Source organism: Oryctolagus cuniculus, chromosome 4 (genome assembly GCF_964237555.1).
Source record: "Oryctolagus cuniculus chromosome 4, mOryCun1.1, whole genome shotgun sequence".
Taxonomy (NCBI): domain Eukaryota; kingdom Metazoa; phylum Chordata; class Mammalia; order Lagomorpha; family Leporidae; genus Oryctolagus; species Oryctolagus cuniculus.
Window position 1 is genome coordinate 167,888,933 of NC_091435.1, and position 22,064 is coordinate 167,910,996.

General features: G+C 48.5%; 1 long non-coding RNA gene across 1 annotated transcript in view; it reads right to left on the bottom strand.

Moving 5' to 3' along the window:
* LOC138849406 (uncharacterized) overlaps positions 1–22,064 on the bottom strand; it is a 294,363-nt gene that overhangs the window by 111,967 nt on the left and 160,332 nt on the right. Inside the window, exon 3 of the long non-coding RNA XR_011388232.1 lies at positions 9,082–9,182. This is a non-coding gene — a long non-coding RNA (uncharacterized lncRNA). The remainder of the gene's footprint in view (positions 1–9,081; positions 9,183–22,064) is intronic.

The following is a 22,064-nucleotide window of genomic DNA, read 5'->3' on the forward strand; positions in this document are numbered from 1 at the left end:
CAGTGACCTTTGTATCTTTTAGTATTTTTGACTTAAAGTACATCTGATATAAGTATAGGTTCTCCTGTTTTCCTTTTTTTTTTCATTTGTGTGGTATATCTTTTTCCATCCTTTCTCTTATATACTTGTAAACTGATAAAGTGATTTTTTTGTAGGCAGAATATCATTGAGTCTTACTTTATAATCCATTTGGCAATTCGAAAACTTTCAATTGGGGAATTTTGTCTGTTTACACTTAAGGGTTTTTCTGGTTGTTTTGTATAACTTTTGTTTCTTTTTACTCCCTGTTCATCATAGTTTGATGATTTTTTGTGTATTTTGATTACTGTTTCTCTTCTGTATATCTACTAGTAAGTTTAGTGGTTTCATGCGTTTTTGTGATGATAGCTATCACTTCACTCCTAGGACTGGACTCTCTTAAACATTTCTCTCTTTTTTGCTACTGTATTTATTTATGAGGCAGATGGACAAAGGGAAAGGCAGACAGACAGCCTCTCATACACTGGTTCACCAACCAATGCTTGGGAGACTCAGTCCAAGTCTCTCAGATGGATGGCAGGCACCAAGTCCTTGAGCCATCACCTGCTACCTCCCAGTGTGCACACCAGCAGAGCACCAGGATCAGTAGTGGAGCCGAGACTTGAACTAGGACACTCTAAAATGGGATGCAGGCATCGCACCCAGCATCTATCTGCCGCTCCAACATCTGCCCAAGCCCTGAAGCGCTTCCTGTGAGACAGGTCTGGTGGTGATGAATTCCTTCAGGTTCTGCTTCTCTGAGAAACACTTTACTGCTTCTTCTCTTTATGAAGTATAGCTTTTCTAGATCTAGTATTTTTGGTGAGCGCTTTTTAAAATTTTTATTTTCAGGACACTTGAATAGATTATCTCCTTTTTCTCCCCATTTATAAAGTTTCTACCGAGAAATCTGCCGTTGCTCTCATGACAATTCTCTTATATACGTCTTGATGAGTTTCTCTTGCTTTTTTAGGATTTTTCTGTCGGCTGTTGAGATGTTTTTGGTTATTATGTGGAACAGAGTTTTCTATGCCTTTTGCCTTCTCTTATCCTGTGGAGCACCCATAATGCAAACGTTTGCTTTCCTAATGGTGTCCCAAAACTCTTGCACACTTTATTCATTTTTATTTCTGTCTGACTTGTTATTTCAAAAGCACCTGCCTTCAAGTTCAGAAATCTCTCATCTGATTGATCTGTCCTTCAGGCTCTCAGCTACATTTTTATTTTATTTATTGAGCCCTTTAGCCCCGAGGTTCTCTTGTTGCTGCTGTTGTTTTATTTTTTTTCTCTCTCTTTGCTGAATTTCTCAGATTATGAATTGCTTTCCTAATTTCACTGAATTTTATTTTATTGTATCTCACTGAGCTTTCTTGAAAGCATTATTTTGCCTTCTATTCGTTTATCTGTCAATTTCCTTTTCTTTGAAATCTGTTGCTATCGTTACTAAGTTCCTTTAGAGGCATCATGTTACCTTGTCTTTCATACTTCTGTGTCCCTACATCGATGTGGACATACCTGGTGAGTCAGTTGCCTCTACTAATTTTGCAGGATGGTGTTGTAGTACAAGATTTTTTTTCTTGGAGATGTGTCTGACGACGTCCATTCAGAAAGATAACATGTACTTTGGGACCAGATGGGTGCAAATGTGTAGGCTCCATGTAGTTTCTGCAGCTGCAACCCAAGTTGATGATATCTGTGGCTTTTCAGTGGCCGAGGCTAAAGTAGGCTTGCAGAATTTCTCCACCAGTTGGGATATAGCTTTTTTTTTTTTTTTTTAATTGATGTGGAGCCACGGACATTTCCAAGCATAGTGCACCTGGCTGTGGGTGTGGACTATTTGTCAGTTTCCACAGGTAGTACAGGGGTGGGGCTGCTTAGATGGACCCAGGAAGTACTGACGTGTGTGCAGTACTGAGAACAGAGTTCTTAATACATGTCGGGGAGCTGCAGAGTGGATGGGCTGTAACACGGAAGCTGAGTGAAGCACCTGTACATCAGTGCCTGAGGACTGCCTACAAGGCCAAATTGCGCAGGGTGGGCTGGCCATCTGCTTCCCAGGGGCCTTGGCAGGCTGGGCCACTCAAATCCCCCTGAGCACAGCTATTCATCTGTTCCCTGGGAACTCTGAGAGTTGAGCTACTCAGGACGGACTACCTGACTGCTTCTTGAGCTGTAGATGGGCTAGGCCGCATGGCTGCTTTATGGAGCCTGACACACAAGATTCTTTAGGCAAGCTGCCCACGGCTTCCTGGCTGCCAGGGAAGGTCTCAAGATGCAATGTGCAGCAGTGAGCTTCGTGGAGGGGAACACAACGTGAGCTACTCTCTGCAGGGGCAGTTCATTGGTTTGGGTTCCCAAGCAGCTCCCCAGACTGGGCTCACAGGCTGTGAGTTAATGGCTTCCCCAGTCACAAACACCCTAGGTGTCTGCAGTTTTGGTGGAGACTGCTGGGGATTTTGTGCCTACCCTTTCTCCATTGTGTTTGTGTTAAGTCTTCCTGATATCAAGCAATGAAATGGGGGCAGTAGATGCGGTATATTTAGTTCCCTTCTTAATGGAGTCACCCTCTGTTTCAGTGCTCCACAAAGTCTCTGTTACAGCCTCACTACACTCTGGTTCTCCGTCTTAAAACATTCCAGTAGAATAGTTGTTGATTTTTTTTTCTTTTGTTTGGTCTTTTTTGCAAAGGGAAGTGTGTCAGGCACCTCAAAAGTCAGCTATCTTGTTGATGTCAACTGTGTTATCATTATCCTCATTTAACAAATGGTGAAACAGAGACCCAGAGAGGCTAAGATACACAATGCTAGTCAATGAAAGGCTGTGAAATTTAAGCTAAAGCATCCACACCTGAAAGATATCAATATGGAAACCGCAATCCTTGGAGCCTGTGAATGTTAACTTTCATGGCAAAAGGGACTTGCAGATGTAGTTAAGCCAATGGTCTTGAGATGAGGTGACTATCCTGAATTTTCCAGTGGCCCCTACATGTAATCACAGGTCCTTATGAGAGAGAGGTAGAGAGAAATCAACTCCAGAGAAGAGAAAGCAACATCTTGATCAAAGCAAAGCACTTTCAAGTTGAAGGAGCCAGAAAAATCAAGGAGTGCAGGTGGCTCCTAGAAGCTCGAAAAGGAAAGAAGTGTTCTCCTTTGGAGCTTTCCTAAGGAACCAGCTGCAGGCACTTTGACTTCAGCCCCATGACACTAATTTTGGACTTCCGTCTTCCAGAACTGTGAGAGAATAAACTTGCGTTGTTTTAGGCCACTGAGTTGGTGGTAGCTTATTGTTGTGCCCATAAGAAACTAATATACCCACCAAGCCAGTAAATGTACACATACTCACATGCATGTACACAAGCCCCCTATGATCAGATGTCTCTACAAATGAGAGTTCACATGGAATTTGTGCCCTGTGTATGATTCCCAAATAGAGCAGTGTGCTCCCAGAGGAAACACGGGCTACCTCCCACTCGTCTCTCCAGATTGACTCCAACCTTTCTTTACCCTCCTTTCTTCTTAGAAGGATAACATGTGTTGGCCAGGGCTGCAGCTCAATAGGCTGATCCTCCGCCTGCGGCGCCAGCACCCTGGGTTCTAGTCCCAGTCGGGGCACCGGATTCTGTCCCGGTTGCTCCTCTTCCAGGCCAGCTCTTTGCTATGGCCCGGAAGTGCAGTGGAGGATGGCCCAAGTCCTTGGGCCCTGCACCCACATGGGAGACCAGGAGAAGCACCTGGCTCCTGGCTTCGGATCAGCGCGGTGCGCCAGCCGCAGCAGCCATTGGAGGGTGAACCAATGGTAAAAGGAAGACCTTTCTGTCTCTCTCTCTCACTGTCTACTCTGCTCATCCAAAAAAAAAAAAAAAAAGAAAAAGAAAAAGAAGGCTAACATGTGTGGACAATGCCAAACTGACTCCCAAGCCCTATTCTTCTAGCTGGGTTCTCCAGGTGGGGCCCGTGGCCGGCCAATGAGGACAGTGATGTTTGAGTACACACTCCCTAGGCTTGCACACTGTTGGAAGTTTGGCTGCATCCCATGACCGCAGTCCACAGCTCCTTCTGGGGAAACTCATACTTGTCTTTTCAGATTCCTCTGAGCACTCCTTTTCTTCACCCTTTGGCTTAAAGTAGAAACACTCCCCCACAACCCTCGCCAACAGTGTGAAATCCTCTTGCTTTAAAATACTCGGCCCACATTTTTTAAATTCGTATCATCTGTTTCCTTCCTGGACTCTCATTGATCCAGCTGTGCAGTGTAGCCTTGAAGTTAGAGACTTGAGCAGCCAGAAATAGCAAAAAGACAGTGTGGGTTGGAGCAAATATCTGAGACAATCCATGGGACTGCTGACCAAGGAAACAACAGGGAAATGGGCAGCTCGTCTGTACTTCTGGAGACAGACGACATCAAACACTCTTGCTTCCGTACACACACCCAAAACTTGGTTCCACAAAAGCCTCTGGGGGTAGGCTCCCCCAGAAGTAAGTCCTGGGAGAGCACGACTTGGGACAAACCCGAGAAGAGGTTAGGTGAGACAGGGGAGGGAAGGTGGCTAGTGAAGGGTTAGCTGTGGGGGTAACACACTTAACCCAGGAGGAACTCTAGAAGCCCACGGGAACATGTGCTTCCGAATTTCCCCACTGGACGATGAGGAAGCACGTAGGAGTCTACATCAATTCCCATCAGCTACTGGTCGGCAGATGCTTCCAGGAAACACTGATGCCCCAGGCTTGCGGTCTGCGGCAGGGTGGGGAGCGCAGAGAGAAGCCCCAGCCACCAGGCGAGAGCACCGTCAGGGAGGCGCAGGTGCCGGCAGTGGAAGTCTGTGGCTGTGGGCTGTTATGGCAAAGCCCAGGGGAGGTGGCAGAGCACCAACAGGCTCTGCTGCAGTAAGTACCACCCCCAGCACACTGCAGTGCCAGAGAAAGCAGGATGTCTCTGCAGCTACTGAGATGGTTTCTACCACCCAAGTGGAAAGAGGCTCAAAAGAGAAATTAGTTTGATTTACAGACAAAGGAAATTGAATTTCTTATGCATCTGAGTTTATGAATGGGAAATCATATCCACTCCATTGCAGAAACCCATTCAAGCCAGCCTAAGCACAAAGGAGACTTCACCACTGGCGCAACACAAGTTTATTCTCTTCCATGGAGTCCAGGGGCTGCAAGTTGAACTTACCAGAGCCTGGCTGCAAATGGGAAATTTATAAGGAAGCAATGGCAGCTAAGCTCTCTCACCACCTGCACGTGGGGTCCACTGCCGGGCTGTCCAACTTGGAGCTCACTTCCTTCACGGCCTTTGCTGCTTCAGAGCTCTCCTCTGCTCTCCCCTTTGCTCTCCTCCACTTCTCTTCCCTCCTCTCTAACCCTTCCCTCCTCTTTCTCATTCTTCTTCTCTCCCCTCCCTTTCTACACCTCCATCTTCCTTTCTTCCCCTCATTTTCCCCTTCCCTCCCCTTTTTTTCTCTCTTCTTTCTCTTTATCCCTCCCTCCTCCTCTCTAGATACCTACACTCTACTTGCATGTACTCCCACCCAGTGACAATCCCTTCTATATTAGGCCAAATTCTAAGCTGACCCCCAAGACTCCCCACCCCTGGTGCACCTGCCTTGCAGAGTCCCCAGGACTGTGAATACCACGGATTTCACTCTCATCGTTAGGTAAGTAGCGCAGCACAGGTGGCGTTAAGGGAAGATTTTTCTAGTGAGCCAGACCCAGTCAGGCAAACTTTGAAAGAGTCTGAGCTCTTAGCAAAAGATAGGAAGCATGAGAGTGACTCAACAGGAGGGAGATTCTCCATTGCTGACTCTGGAAGACTTGTCAGTGTCGTCTTAGAGCTAAGCACAGCAGCCCCCACCCCCACCCCGCCATCAACAGCCAGCAAGGAAATGAGACTGTCAGCCCTTCTGCCACTGCAGCCATGAAAACCTGGATTCAGCCAAAACCCGAAAGAGACTTGCCCTCCAACACTTTGATCTCAACCTGTTAAGACCCTAAACAGAAAATCCAACCATGTGGAGCCTGACGTACAGAACTGTTGCCTAGTAAATGGGTGGTGCTTGCTAACTTTGTGGTCATTCACTTAGACAACAATGGGACAGTAGTGAACCACTCCTGGCTCTATGCAATCTCCCAATTCAAACATCCAGCTCCAACCAACTCTAATGTCTACGTCCTAAAACAATAGGGAGAAGCATAGTCTCCTTAGCTGGGTCAGGTGTCCAGCACTGATCTAAATGGCTGTGGCTACTGGGCCCAGCCATGTTTCCCACTCTTCCCACAGCAGCAGTTGTGGACTCATAACTTTAGGGACTAGGACATAGACAAGGCAGGCAACCCAGCTGGTGTGTTCTGCTTCTGCCCTTCCAATGTAGATGTTGTGACTTTCTGTTAGTCTATATCCTGCTTTGCATTGTGCACAATGTCTCTTGCCTAATAAGCTCTCAAGCTCATCAGAAACAAGGAGGCGGCATTGTGCAGGAAGACACACATTATCTTAGGGACACAAAAGGCTGGCTCCAATACTCACACTGGCTGTGTGAGCTTAGGCAAGCCTCTTAGCCTCTCAGGCCCTTCTTCCTCATCTGTGAAAGCAGTGTAATACAGCTACCAGCAGAGAGTTAAATGAGATGAGATAGGTAATGCCCTTTGTGGGTCTTCAATAAGTCAATTCTCTTCTGGCATTTTAAAGTTTCATTTTCTACATCTACCCTTGCAGCTAGTACTATAAACTCATTGTGGCATCAAATCAAGCAAATTAAAAAATAAAAATAAAAAAGAAACACCACACACTGGCTTCCTGATGGATGGGAAAGAGTAGGGCAAGCAATAGCATGGAAATAACCCAATTATTACACACAGCAACAGTGTCAGCAGAGGACAGAACTTGCAATAGGTCCCTTGGATATGAGTCGGCCAGGAGCATAACGATGAGCAGCATGAGAGTAGCATCAGGCATTAACTGAAAGCCCTGTGCACCATGGACCAGACACTGTGCTGAGATCCCTTAGCGCATCTCATTCACCCCTCGACAGGGAACTCTCATGAGCACCACATTACCCTGTTTTACAGATGGAGGGCAGACATGCAGAGCGACCAGTGACTTACACCAGCTGGAACAGGCAGTGTCAGAACTGAATCCTGACTCGAAAACACTCTAAAAGCCAAAGCTTTCAACCACCATGCTTTAAATAGCCACAAACATGGCAGTCTGCTTTTGGAGACATGGTCCAAGATGGTGGAAACGTTCCTATCCCAGGAGCCTGAAAGCAAGAGATAAGACAGAATTCTTTTCACTGACTTGTAGGCACTTTTCAAACCTTGAAGTTTCCGAGAATTTTTTTGGGGGGAAGAACATATCCAAGAGGAAGGGTAATGGGCTTGGGTCTGTCAGACTGAGAGTAGCCTCTCAAGACGGAGCCCAGAGCCTCTCGTCTCCCCGCCTGAAGAAGCACTCCGTCAGGAAGTCTACCAGCTCCTGGTGGACTTGCAGCTGTGGAGGGAATGAAGATGAGAAGACTGTGTTTCCAGGCCTTAGAAGCCAAGGATTTCCGCTTTCACTTTTGTTTCTGTTGGTAAACAGGACTGAGACCTCCCCCAGTAGCTAAAACTGTCGTGCTCTGCTCAGGCTATCAGAGAAATCCCTGCATCACCCAGGACAAGCATGACTTCCCTCGGGAACCTGACGTCTTCTGTGTCTTTATTCCACCCCCAGACAGGCCCCAGGTCCTCTGCTCTCCACTGCGTGGCTTCACAGCACAGGAGAGCTGCCCCAGCTGTGGCGGACACTCCAAGGCACCATTTGATCATTGTAATAACCTTGTCTGTTCTCCATTTTGGACTCAGCTGTTACGGCTCAACCCTTTTCAAGCCAGCTTGAAATTCACCTTGGCAAGGATTTTATCCTCATTGGACACTTCCCCCTGGCTTTTCAAACTTAGTAAAAGAAATTGAGACCTATTGGGAAATGCCCGCGTGTCACTGCTCTCCTTCTAGATTCTGCGTGAAATCTCCCATAGGGCTCTCTTGGCTCCGAGCTAATTGGACTGTGTGGTTATACAACAGTGTCCGGGAAAACAAGGGTGGTTCTTCACACCGCTTCGAGGTCCCTGTCTCTGAGGGTTTGGGGATCTGTGGAAATCAGACAGCACTCTAAGGTCACAGTCATGTTTCCTTATGTGCATGCCTGGGGTGTGTTTAGGAGCCTCACATCCTATTTTAATAAAATGCTTTTTACTCATGTAATGCATTGACAAATAGCAAAATACAAGATACAGAGTCATATAGATCTCCTGCCTCCTGTTCTGTCTCTGGCAAGCTCCTACTCAGCCCCAGACTTAGTTCATGCCACCTCTTCCCCCACGAGCTCTTCACAGGAGCCACCCCACCACAGAACAGGCTCTGTCCTCTGTGCCCGGTGGCACCGAGGTCAGTCAGGGCACCAGGTTATTAGAGTTTATTAATGGGTCAGGGACTCTGGATAACCAAGTCTGTAAGTGCACGACTGATTGGCCCAGCCACGCAGGAAAACGCATGTGGTCCATGCACCTTCCAACACCAGCCCCCCACGAGCAGAAATCAACTCTCAGATCAACACTCAGAAATCTCCAGTTATTTGACAGAACTAGGACATTTCCCAGAAGTTCACAGCAGATTGGACGTTAAAACCACAAGAGCTGTTTGGGGATTTTCTTAAAAAAATCAGAGTTTGAGAAGCACCAGTATAGGAGACTCACTGAAAGAAGGCGAAAGAAGGAAGGCAGGGCAGGAGAAAGGGGAGAGGGAGAGAGGAAAGGCGACAGGGGAGGGGAGAGGGAGAGAGGAAAGGCGACAGGGGAGAGGGGAGAGGGAGAAAGGAAAGGCGACAGGGGAGGGGAGAGGGAGAGAGGAAAGGCGACAGGAGAAAGGGGAGAGGGAGAGAGGAAAGGCGACAGGAGAAAGGGGAGAGGGAGAGAGGAAAGGCGACAGGGGAGAGGAGAAGGAGAAGCGCATTCTTTGTATAACGGTTAGTAACATATTCTTACACGTATCGGACACACGCTGGTCCCCACCTCTGTCAACCAAGACCTACCTTCTGCTCCCCAAATTCTCCAGGAAGACACAGGAGTTTCCAGCTTTATCACAAGAACAGCAAGAAAGCAGTGATCCTGCCCTTCTGAGTTGTGGTTTATCCTGAGAACAGGAAGGAGAAGTCATCAGTCACATATTTCTGATGGCTATTTTTGTTTGTTTTATCATGAGCAAGCTAGACAAGATAGACAGGATTACAAATCTGGCCCTTTTTTTGTTAAGATTTATTTATTTATTTGAAAGGCAGAGTTACAGAGAGGCAGAGGCAGAGGCAGAGAGAGAGAGAGAGAGAGAGGTCTTCCATGTGCAGTTCACTGCCCAGATGGCCACAACGGCTAGAGCTGTGCTGATCTGAAGCCAGGAGCCAGGAGCTTCCTCCGGGTCCCTAACGTGGGTGCAGGGGCCCAAGGACTGCTTTCCAAAGCCTCAGCAGAGAGCTGAATATGAAGTGGAGCAGCTAGGGCTCGAACCAGCGCCCATATGGGATGCCAGCACTGCAGGCGGCAGCTTTCCCTGCTATGCCACAGCGCCGGCCCCACAAATCTGGCCTTTTGATGGGGTTTGTCTCCAGCTTCTGACTGACAGCTGCTGTTCTGTTTTTCTTCTCCAAAACTGTGCTGAAAAGACTCTACTTCTGCCAGTTTCTCGGGTCTGCCTCTCGGGGAGCCTCCTCCTGTCTGCTGCATCAGGAGGGTTCTGGGTTCTGAATTGAATAAATCGTGTTTTGTCAGAGGAAAAATTTCCATATCCTGGAGCCTGTCACGTGTCCCAGAATTTTAGCTCACGTCATTAGCGCTTTTTCACAAGAATTCATCTAGAACGAGGGCTATCTGCCCAGGAAGTCTTGCCCATCTTTTGGCTCTTCCACGACTTAGCTAAAGGGTTCTGCTTTAAGGTGAGTGATCGGTCATGATGGTCTATCAGGTGTCACACTGAGAGTGCCAGGGTCCAGTGCTGCGGCACAGCGGTTTAAGACACCACCTGTGACACCAACAGCCCATATCGGACACTGCCAGTTTGAGACCTAATTGCTCCACTTTCGATCCAGCTCCTTGCTAATGCCCCTGGGAAGGCAGCAAATGATGGCCCAAGTGCTTGGATCTGAACCCAGAGGAGCCCCAGCCTCCTGGCTTTGGCCTGGCCCAGCCTGGCCATTGTGGTTATCTGGGGAGTGAACCAGCAGATAGAAGTATCTCTCTCCCTCTCTCCCCCTCTCCCTCCCTCTCTCTCCCTCTCTCCCCCTCTCTCTCCCTCTCTCCCTCTCTCCCTCTCTCCCCCTCTCTCCCCCTCTCTCTCCCTCTCTCTCCCTCTCTCCCCCTCTCTCCCTCTCTCCCCCTCTCTCCCCCTCTCTCTCCCTCTCTCCCTCTCTCCCTCCTTCTCTCCCTCTCTCTCTCCCTCTCTCCCCCTCTCTCCCTCTCTCTCCCTCCCTCTCTCCCTCCTTCTCTCCCTCTCTCTCTCCCTCTCTCTCCCTCCCTCCCACTTTGACTTCCAAATAAATTAAATCATTTTTAAAAAATGTTCCAAAGATAAAACCTCTGTGGTCAGCAGTTTGACTCTGTTCTCTCCTGAGAGCCACAGATGGCCAGGGAAGGAAGTTGTGAGGAGCCGGCCACCCTCAGAGCCAGCTGGCCCTGATTTAGAAGTGCAGTTCATTCAAATCAAGGCCAGTCACTGCACCTGAATTTCCAAGTGGGTCCCAGCCTTTCCTGCTCAGAAAATGGTGCACAGAATGCCATCTTGAAGTTAGAAGAGAGCAGGAAGAGAGACTCAGTTAGACTGCGGCCCTGAGAAGACCCCCACACTGGGGGAGCTGCAGAGCTGGGCCGAAGTTCAGATCTGACACTTAGCGGGAGAGATGCAGTTGTGTGTTAGACATCAAGCCTGGTTTGCAAAGCTGTCAGTCACCGCCATGAACTACAAAGCCACCGTGTGAACCAGCTGGGACCCTGGAGGATTTCCACAAAATGAAAACCTAGATAAAGAAATGCCAGCAGCCCAGGAACACTGGAACTCGTAATAATACTGGCGTGCCAGGATTGCAAAGCCATCTCCGGATCCTTTCTCCTTGTCTCTCTCTAAACCCCACTCCTCCTGCTCCTGCCCCTGCTCCTCCTCCTCCTCTTCCTCCCGCTCCCGCTCCCCCACTCCTCCCCCTCCTCCTCCTGCCCCTCCCCCCTCCTCCTCCCCCCCATCCTCCCACTCTTTCTCTCCTTCTCCTTTTTTTATTTTATGTTAACCTCCTTCCTTCAGTTCTGAGACCTACAGAATTGAAGCAGCAAACAAAAGCAACACAGAACATAAACTTATCAACAAATGCTTCTGTTTGTAAACTTCCGTAGAATTCATACACGCACGGACTCATTTTTCTGTTCCTCCTTTTATGAGGACTAAGCACCGGCCAGTGTCATAGAACTTCTAAAATCAATTAACTTCAGGGGAGTCCACCAGGTCAGAGCAAATCTGATGTTTATCTATTTATCCATCTAATTTTGCATAACTCAGGGCATCTTTCTGAGCATGTAGCATCCATCGACTGCACCTTTCTCTCCTGCTCTGGGCCCAGGTCAGGTTCATTACAAAGTCATGGTTTCCAGCCTCCACCAGGCAGTAAGCATTCCTGGGAATCTGTCCCATCCTCCACTTAGGCAAATGAAAGTCTGCATGTCCATCAAAGCTTCCACTTTATCACTGTCCTCTTGACTCAGAGTGACCCCTCACCTCCTGTTTCGCAGTGAAAACAGGAGTTGTGAGTGGGAACTCCCTCCCCATCCACTTCCAAGGACATCTGTGTGGTCCTGGGAGGGGGATACACTGGACTCAGTTCCATCCTAGGCCACCTTCTCAGGAATCCTGTGCTATGGATAAGCCCTCTCCCAATCTCTGTCTTCTCCTTTTCTAACAGTTCTTCTCCATCAGGATCCAAGAGTACCTGGAGTTATTCCATCGCAGAACCCAAAGGGAGACAGACAACAGCTTCCCCCTCCCCCTCCCCCTCCCCCTCCCCCCCTCCTCCTCCAGAGTTGGCCCTTCCAGCTCTCCTCGCCATCTAGCCTTGTGTGCTGGAAGCAGGCCCACACTCACTTCCCCTCTCCCCTCCAGCATGGTTAGGAGCTTTGGAGGAAAGTGGGTTTGAGTGCGACCCCTTCTTCCTCCACCTCATTTAGGTGATCACAGGCATAGTGTTTAACTTCTCTATGTCTCTGTTTTCTCAAGCGAAGTAGAGTAAACATTACTTTTACTTGATGGCTTGCTGTGAATATAAAATACAGCAATCTTGGTAAACAGTTTAGTGCGGTACCCAGCACGTAATGAGCCCTGAGAAATGTAGCCGTTCTCGCTGTTGTTGTTCTTATTATTAAATCCTTCAACTCTGAGACCTCACTTCCCCTCTCACTCACCATCACTGCTTTTCTCCTTTCTGCTACAAAGGAGAAAAATCAAATCAGTCAAAGACGATTTTTTCAGATTTCCCTCACTGATCCCTTTGGGACAACTGATGACCTCCATGACATCAGTGGTCTGTGCATTTCCTAGCCTCCTTCCTTTCTCTAACTCCGTTTTTTTTTTTTTTTTTTTTTAAGAGTTACAGAGAGGCAGAGGCAGAGAGAGAGAGGGAGAGAGACAGGGAGGGAGAGAGGGGAGAGGGGGAGAGGAGGAGAGAGAGAGATCTTGCATCTGCTGGTTCACTGCCCAGATGGCTGCAGGAGCCAGGAGCCGGGAGCCACACCTGCACCTGCCCACTTTCCATCTCCCCACGTTCCCGTAGTGATCTCACCACTCTCTGGCCTCCGCAGCCCAACACTGCTCAGATCCACATCTGTGCTCCAGATCTTTCTCCCAAGATCCGGATTAAAAAATTCAACTGCCAGGCAGGGCACCTCTACGAAGATGACTCCCAGACACTTGAAATGGTGCCCTCCGCCGGCGCCGCCCTCTGCCTTCCTGTGTGGAGCATCACTCGCCTCTCTGATCTTCCAGGAACAGCAATGACACCCACTCCCAATCCCAGGGCTGCTTCCTCCGTGTGTCCCTGTCCTTTCTCACTGGGGCACTGCTGCAGTCAGCACATCACTGTCCCCTTCTGTCGCTGGGTGCCCATCTAATTTCCTGCTAGGATGTGTGTTGCATCCTCTCGGAACCGTTCTCTTTTCTCCTGCCAGAATGAGCTCTGTTTCATCAAACTCCGAAAACATGGAAAAGTATCAAGAATGGTAAAGTGAACACTCACCTTCCCACTACCCAAAATCAATAGTGATGTATCTAACACCAAAATCTTCCCCAGGCACCTGCTTGGCTCACTGTCCCTGGGACCAATAATGAACTCGGTGGCAAGGTCAACTGGACTCGTCCAGAGGTCCCAGTCTGCTCTCACCACCTCCCAGCTCTGCAGCCTGAAATCCAGACCTCAGCAAACCAGTGTGTTCTTCCCCCATACCAAGCTCCTTCTCCCCTCCCGGCCCTTCCACCTTTGAGGAGGCACAAAAGAGATGAGAAAATGCCTGAGAAAGGGACGGATGGTGTGGAAATAAATATCAGGGCATAGTTGGCGGTCAGCCCACGGAAGTGGCACTCACAGCTGCACCTCAGATGGAGCAAGTGCAATGCCGTCGTCGGAGAATCTCCGACTTCCTCGGAAGTGTACTGATTCGCAGCCTCCCCTGCCTTCAGAGAACACGGATGGGAGAGCTGGTGAAGTCCATGCACTGTATGTTTTGCATCTTATAGCTCTTTAACATGCTCAAAGGAGAGAACCTAACAGAGAAAGATGATTATAATTTTCTAAGGCACCCAGAAGGCAGAAATCTCTGCCCTGCCGTGCTAGCCAGGGGGTAGAAGTAATCTTTGAATAGAACAGAGAAGGTCGCTAACTTCAATTAAGCCGTCCTTTTCATGAAGACAAAGGAAGCACCCAGAGGTTTTGGGCAATCCCTTTGTTTTATGGAGGCAGTGAAAAGGCAGGCGAGGAAGAGGCGCAATCTTGCCAGTGCTTGTGACAAGCCTCGCAAATGGTCTTATTTTAAGGCAACACTGGTATTCCTCTTGCTACCCAGTTACAGGGAATGATGCCTAGAAAATGACACAGTCCCTGGGAGGCAGGATGCTCTGATTTTAGTCCACGTAGAAGTCGGCGTGCAAAGATCACTAAATGCCCGGTGCTGTGTGGATGGGTAGGATGAGTGAGCTGCCGCGGTGTCACGCAGCCACACAGCCACACCACCGCGGTGTCACGCAGCCACACCCCCCAGTGATGCCTGTGGGAGGAAAGGGTTGTACAAATAAGCTGCCTAACTCCCAAGGTTATAATGGAAACGGCCCCAGTCTCTGCGGATGATCTAGGCTGAAAGCCTTGCTACTGTTGGTTCTGATGTCAGTCGCTGTTAACTAATCACACTTCTGCCTCTACAATGACTTTGGTAAAAGGTAGGAAGAAAACCAAGGAGTCTCGCTGCTAATTTAAAAAATGGTGATGAGAGAACAAGAAAGGGAAGTCTGTGGGTGAGATCTGGATAAGCTGTCTGCGGATTTCGTTTGAGGATTGATTCTCCCTGTTAGGTGTGAGAACTAACTATCCACCCCCGCGGGTACCATTTACTCTGAAACAGAACCGACCCTCCAGCCAAGTGAGACATTTGTAAAGCAGTGCCATGCTGCTTATGTAAAAAGCACATTACCTTTCAAAGCAGGTGCTCCGGAAAAATTAAACTTGTGTCAAGATAGATGTTTTAATTTGTAATGGAAAGTTAACACAGATGGCGGTGAGGAAGGCTCTAAATTATCTTTTAATTGATTATTGGAACTTTCTATCGTGGTGCACACGCCCTCCAAGTGGCCAGCCCAGCAGGCACAGCGCTCAGCAGGTGCACTCAAAGGTTTCGGTGACGCCTGAGTGGCACTTTGCATGCGAACTTCAGCAAAAGATTAAGGAAAATACAGATTGCAAGGAAAGAGTTTTTGGAAAACTCAGCCTCTGTCTGAGGTACAGTCCGTGCTACACAGTGAGGGCATATGTGTGGGCACAACTCACTCGCACACACACGCAGAGGACGAGTTAAAGCACAGGGTCTGTGTTGTGGTACAATGAGTTAAGTTGCCACTCTCAGCACTGGCATCCCATATGCGCACCAGTTCGAGTCCTGGCTGCTCCGCTTCTGATCCAGCTCTCTGCTACTGTGCCTGGGAAGGCAGCAGAGGATGGCCAAGTGCTTGGGCCCCTCCACCCACATGGGAGATGCAGATGGAGTGCCAGGCTCCTGGCTTCAGCCTGGCCCAGCTGTTGGCCTGGCCACTGCAGCCATTTGAGGAGTGAACCAGTGGATGGAAGATCTCTCTGTGTCTCTCTCTCTTCCCCTATCACTCTTTCAAATAAGTAAGTAAATATTTAAGAAAAAGAAGGAATCAGAGCACCGTGAGCTCACACTTGTCTCTAGAAGCATCGCCCATTGGAAGGGCCAAGCCAATCCCTTAGATAAGTAGAGTGGTCACTCTTCTTAAGTGCCAAACATGTGCCAGGACCATGGCTCTCCCTTTGCCAGTATGATTTGTTTCTTTCTTTCTTTCTTTCTTTTTTTTTTTTTTTTTTTTGACAGGCAGAGTGGACAGTGAGAGAGAGAGAGAGAGAGAGAGAGAGAGGTCTTCCTTTTCCATTAGTTTATCCCCCAGTGGCCACTGCAGCCGGCGCGCTGCGGCCTTTGCACCACGCTGATCCGAAGCCAGGAGCCAGGTGCTTCTGGTCTCCCATGCGGGTGCAGGACCCAAGGGCCTAGGCCATCCTCCAGTGCACTCCCAGGCCACAGCAGGGAGCTGGACTGGAAGAGGAGCAACCGGGACAGAATCCAGCACCCCAACCGGGACTAGAACCCGGTGTGCCGGCGCCACGGGTGGAGGATTAGCCTAGTGAGCCGTGACGCCAGCCGCCAGTATGATTTCTATAATCTCCCCATAGCCATATTTGGGAAATTGCAATATCTTTATTTCACAAATAAAAAACAGAGAAGCACTTCACTACCAACCTACTGTGTGACCTTGAAAAGAGCCATAAGGTCGCTTGCGTTGAAGTGAGGCTTGTTTCCTGAACACTTGCTTCCCTTCGTCAGTAGAAATCGACTCTGGTTTTATGTCACATCTGTTGGTTTATTCCAAGGAATTGAGAAGCAAGTCACAGGAATAGCGTGCTTTTATTTAATTATAGTCTCTCCCTCACAAGAGCATGCTTTCTCTGCAAAGCTAAGGATAAAAACTGGGAAGGCTGACAGCGAGCAAGACGTTAGACACGGGCAAGGACAGCACAACCAGGCTGGAAAGCAAACCTGCTCAGGGCTGAATCACAAAAGCTTCCTGGGTTTTGTCCAGAGGGTGACACAGCACTTTGGAAGGACTTTCATTAGTAACTATTTACTACGGCACCCCTTCTGTCTCCAGGATGGACTGGAGCCCCAGCTCAGTCTCTTGAAGCTAAAATATTTTGGAAATTGCAGTCCTACTACATGTTAAAACTCCTAACAGTCTTTCTTCTGCAGGGAATTACGTTATAGAAAAGGCAGGTCCTGAAGCCCACGGACTTGCCCACGCCAGCATCCTTATTAGCCCTCCCCTGCTGTTCACTGCTACAGCTCCTCCAGCTCAAGGAAGAGACGCCCTAATCCACGCAGAGCAAGAGCGAAAGACGATGATCGCTCAGCACCCACAGCAGGAGCCCATGTAAAACTCTGCCTCTACAATACATTTTCACGTAAATCACCCATCTACCTTTGGCTGGTTTTCCCTGGGAGTTAAAGCTTTTACCTAACATGAAGCTGTTAATATCACCCTCTCTCTTCTCTTTTTCTCTGTTGCTCTTTGAAATCAATATAAAAATTTAACTTTTATATTTAAAATCACAATCACGTTATGCCAGAATACATCCTCTCTTTGAAAAACTTGAATATACGGTAGGCACTTGGCCTAGTGGCTCAGACACTTGCGTCCCACACTGAAGTACCTGGCAGTCCAGCTCCCAATTCTAGCTTGCTGCTATTGCTCATTTTGAAAGACAGCAGGTGATGGTTCAAGTGATGGAGTCCTGAATTAAGTCCTGATTGATCTGAAATAAGTATAGGGTTCCTGGTTTCAGCCTCACCAAGCCCTGGGAGTGCGCGCGCTCTCTCTCTCTCTCTCATAAATACATTTTAAAATTTTAAAAAACCTTAAATATGAAATGTATCCTCCATAAGTTTTTTCTCCTTCCCGACAAACAGAAAGTTCCTAATGAGAAAGTGTAAAATGCTTTTGGTGTGAGACCATCCAAAACACACACACTCAGGCAGACACAAACACATTTCTGCATCCGAAGGCTTGACAAAAATGGAGGAAGAGTTGTTTCAAAGGAGAAGTAGGATGCCTGAACAAATGATATCCCAAATGGTGCATGTGGCGCCGAGGAGGGAATTTCCGCCAGCACAAACCGCCCTTTGCCACAGGCAGGCGAGAGTCTCTGGGTTGGAATGAAGGCTGGCTTCCATCTCACCGAAATGCTCCCAGCCCAGCAGGTCCTGGCAGGAGTGGCCACACTCGCCTGGTGGCTGAGCACATCCACGGCCTGCAGACGGCTCTCTTCTGGGGTTCCAGCAGGCAGCTCAGGCAGCATCCTGAGAAGAGTGAAACGCGGGCTTCGGGAGGAGAGGGGCAGGGCCTGGGGAAGATGTACGCTTTGTGAAGTGCACCCTTTTTCAGGGGTGCCTTGCTGGAAGCCCCCCCACCCCCGACCCAGTAACAGAGCAAATCTCTTTGTTTCAGCAGCATGTCAAGGAATTCATAGACCAAGAGCCAGTGGTGCAAGAATTCCATGGATTCCTTTTTGACACTGAGCTATTTAGAGTGTGTTTCTGTCTGCATGCAGAAGCTAAATCTCATTACCACACATTTAGTCTAACTCCAGGTTTACCCCTCTAGCATATCCCAGCCCACGTTCCCTTTTATCCCAAGACAGATCCTCTTCTGCCCCGGGAAGAAAAATAAGCCACAGCCGTCCAATGGTGATGAGCCTCTGCGTGTTCCTGTGAACAAGCTTACCCACCCACCCCTACAGGCCCTGCTGAGTGCAATAGCGGGACTTCCTCCTGCTGCTCCAACCCAGACACATCCCACACGGGACTCATCACACTCCCTGCAAAGCCCAGTTCTCCTCTTAGTTCCCCAGATGACAAAGGACCACACCATCCACCCTTCACTGTCCAATCCAAAACCAAAATGTCATCTGTCTCCTCCCTCTTCCTCACTTCTTAGACCATCAGCCCAGCCCTGATCCTTTGACAACTGACATCTGTCCAGCCCATCTCCTTCCCTCCAGCTCCAGCATCGACAGCTCAGCCTTGAACTATACAACCTGTAGCCAGCGTGGGCTTTCCCAACAGAGCTCAGCTTGTGTTTCTCTTGGTTACAGCCTTTTCCGGTGGCTGTCCACAGCTTTCCAGAGTCCAAAGACCTTCCCAAGGTGTGGGAGGTCCATCAAGTTATGGTCCTTCTGTGTATCTCAGTCTTTATCCCTAGGCATGCCCCACCCTGCATTCTGTAGCCAACCAGTCTGAAGGCTAAGTGGCATCTCCAAAGCACCCATGCTTGGTAAATCTCTCTAGCCACCCATGCTTGGTAAATGCCCTTCTTTTGCCTAAAATAAGCATTTTCCACCCAACGTCTACTTGTCCTTAAGTCTCACTTAGCTTTCTGTACCAACATCCTTTTCTCTCAACGTTCTTTTGGGTGCTGTCTGTGTATGTCCTCATAACCTCTTTTAAGCTGCCATATGGATCCCACCATGTTGGCTTCTGGGTCCTGTGCATGCAGGGGTACTTCAAAGAGTTCACGCTAAAACAGAATTAAGTTTACTTTGAGACGAAATTTTTTTTAAAAAATCTACGAATAAGGTTTTCATAACATACATTTTCCATGAACTATCTGAAGTTCCCTGCTATTGTATCTGAAGATTTAGGCACAGAACCTGGAACACATTAGGTACTTAAATATCCATTGAGTGAATGAGTGAATGCCTCTTGAACGACTGAACCATGTACTTCTGATTATTTTAGCAATTGATAGTTCATCATTCTGCCTCCCACCACCACCCACCCTCACTCCCTGCCTTGTCTTTTATTGACATTGTCACTGATCTGGTCCCTCTGTGGTTCCTAACCTTGCCCTCCTTGGACCCTCTGGACTAGGTGTATGTATGTGACATCCCTACTGTTTGACCCTTGGAGTTCACACGGCCAGCCTTATTGCTCCCCAGTCCTCTCTTGGGTAGGCCCAGCCTCACAGAATCAATTTTTGGTCCCAGTCATTCTGATGGCCTATGCCTGGGCTGGTCACCACCCTACCTCTCTCCATCCATGATGTCATGAGTTGGGCATTTCAATACACACTCAGTTCCTGGAGCCCCTCCTCAATATTCAAACAAAATTACCCCATTTTTATCTTTTTAAATTGTGGCTGTGATGTTGGGGCCGGACACACACAGCTTTGTAGCAGATATGTCCTCTCCTGGCAAGAAATGAAGGCCAAAAAGAGATGCGTTGTGCTCTCAAGTCACAGGAGCCTCCAAAAGCAAGGCCGTGGCACCATTCCTCGTCTTCCTGCAGAGGAGCTGTAGGGATTTATCCAGAGCTGTTTGTATCAGAGAAACCCAGGGCGCAACATCCTGGGGGAATTTTTTTCTCTTGTGAACCAACTGTTGTGGGACAGTGTAAAAGAGGGCCATGCTGTTCCTGCAGAGGGAACTCTACGGCCATCCTGGCGACTGTGCTCAACAGCCCACCCCCAGCCTACGTGCCCAGTGTCACAGGCCAGCACTGTTAGGACACTGCAGTTGAGCACACTGCACCTCCGAGTCCTAGCAGCGGACCCTGAGACCTCGCTCATCCACCTCTCCAAGCACGATCCTCTGCTGCTTCCCTGTGTTTTCTATCGCTTCGGTCTTTATTCCTGCCCCTCTGACCTTGTTGCTTAAATACTGGACTTGACCCTACCTCTGCTACTCTTGATTTTATGCCTACAAATGCCCTTCCAAATGTATAACATGAGGTTTCCCTCTATGACTACTACTGACTCATTTTCCAGCTTAGGATTCCAGGGGCAGAGGAAGTGGGAGGGCGGGGAGGGGCCTGCTTCACTCTTTTGTAACAACCCACCGTAATGGAGATGAATCCACTCCTGCAAGACCCAGCCTACTCCATGAGACCGGCATTAATCCATGGGTGAGGGTGGAGCCCTCATGACGTAATAATCACTGTCTCAACACCACCACACTGGAGACCAAGCTTCCAGAACGTGATCCTTTGGGGACAAACTACTTCCAAATCACAGCACCTGAGCTTGTGTAGACAGAGACCTGAGGGTAATGCTAGAGGCCAGCTAGGTTGTAATTGACAGATAGAATGAATCAGCTAGCTTTTGAAGAATATTCTGTCTCCTATTTATGCCACTCCTGGATACGCTACTGTCTCCATCTAGGGAATTTTTTATCTAGAAGTTTCAAAAATTTTTTTTAAATTTATTTGAAAGGCAGAGTTACAGAGAGAGAGAGAGAGAGAGAGAGAGAGAGATCTTCCATTCACCAGTTCACTCCCCAAATGGCTAAAATGGCCGACCCTGGGCTGATCTGAAGCCAGGAATGAGGAGATTCACCCAGGTCTCCCATGTGGGTGGCAGGGCCCAAGCACTTGGGCCATTTTCCACTGCCTTCCCAGGTGCACTAGCAGGGAGCTGCATCAGAAGTGGAGCAGCTGGGAATCAAACCAGCTCCCATATGGGATGCTGGAACTGCTACACCACAGCACCAGCCACAACATTCAACATTCTTAAAGGACACAAGGTGGAACTGAAAATACTGCATCAGACACCACAAAAATGTGGAACAGCCTTTAAGAAGGAAGCTGGACTCTTGATCTCAACAGCTGTTAAAAGTCATCCTTTTTCCAATTCCTTCACCTGCTCACCCGATTGCTTGTAAATGAAGATGCCAGATCTCAAGGAGAAGAGGGCGCAAAAAATAGAATGCCATTTTTTTCTTCTCCACTGTCTCACAGATAATGATGTGGGAGCATCCCTCAGTATAAACGACCAGTAAATTAAAAGCTTAACTGGAAGCCTATAAAAGGCCATCTTCACTCCCTCTTGTCTACTCCCTTTCTCATACAGTACACAACACTACTTGAGAGAAGGCCCCCAAAATTATCTCTAGCCAACTCAATTGCTAGAGCCAATTATTTGGTGAGAGGTCTTTTGTTAAGCCTCAAGCTTTTGATTGGTGAGTTTAATTTAAAGAGATTCCTCCTTCTCTTAAGACTGAACCACATCAAATGGTGTCTTTGCTTCTCAAGGCAAGAGAGAGTATTTATAAACTGAAAGGGGTCTTGAAAACCCAAGACAAATTTAAGACTTTTAAAAGTTATCTTAAGGCCGGCGCCGCGGCTCAATAGGCTAATCCTCCACCTTGCGGCACCAGCACACCAGGTTCTAGTCCCGGTCGGGGCGCCGGATTCTGTCCCGGTTGCCCCTCTTACAGGCCAGCTCTCTGCTATGGCCAGGGAGTGCAGTGGAGGATGGCCCAAGTGCTTGGGCCCTGCACCCCATGGGAGACCAGGAGAAGTACCTGGCTCCTGCCTTCGAATCAGTGCGGTGCGCCAGCTGCAGCACGCCGGCCGCGGCGGCCATTGGAGGGTGAACCAATGGCAAAAGACCTTTCTCTGTCTCTCTCTCACTGTCCACTCTGCCTGTCAAAAAAAAAAAAAAGGTTATCTTAGACCATACTTCCACCCCAATACTCTCCATGGCGTGATTAATCTAAACCACAAAAGCCATAACGCAAAGTCAAGTGTTCCGAAGGATTCACTCTGTGAATTTAGAACTTGACAAAGAAATAGAAATATTCATAACAACTAGGTCACACATCAGCTCCTTATTCTGGTTAGGATCAATTAGGAGGAAATATGCGGAAAGGAAAACACTTAAATG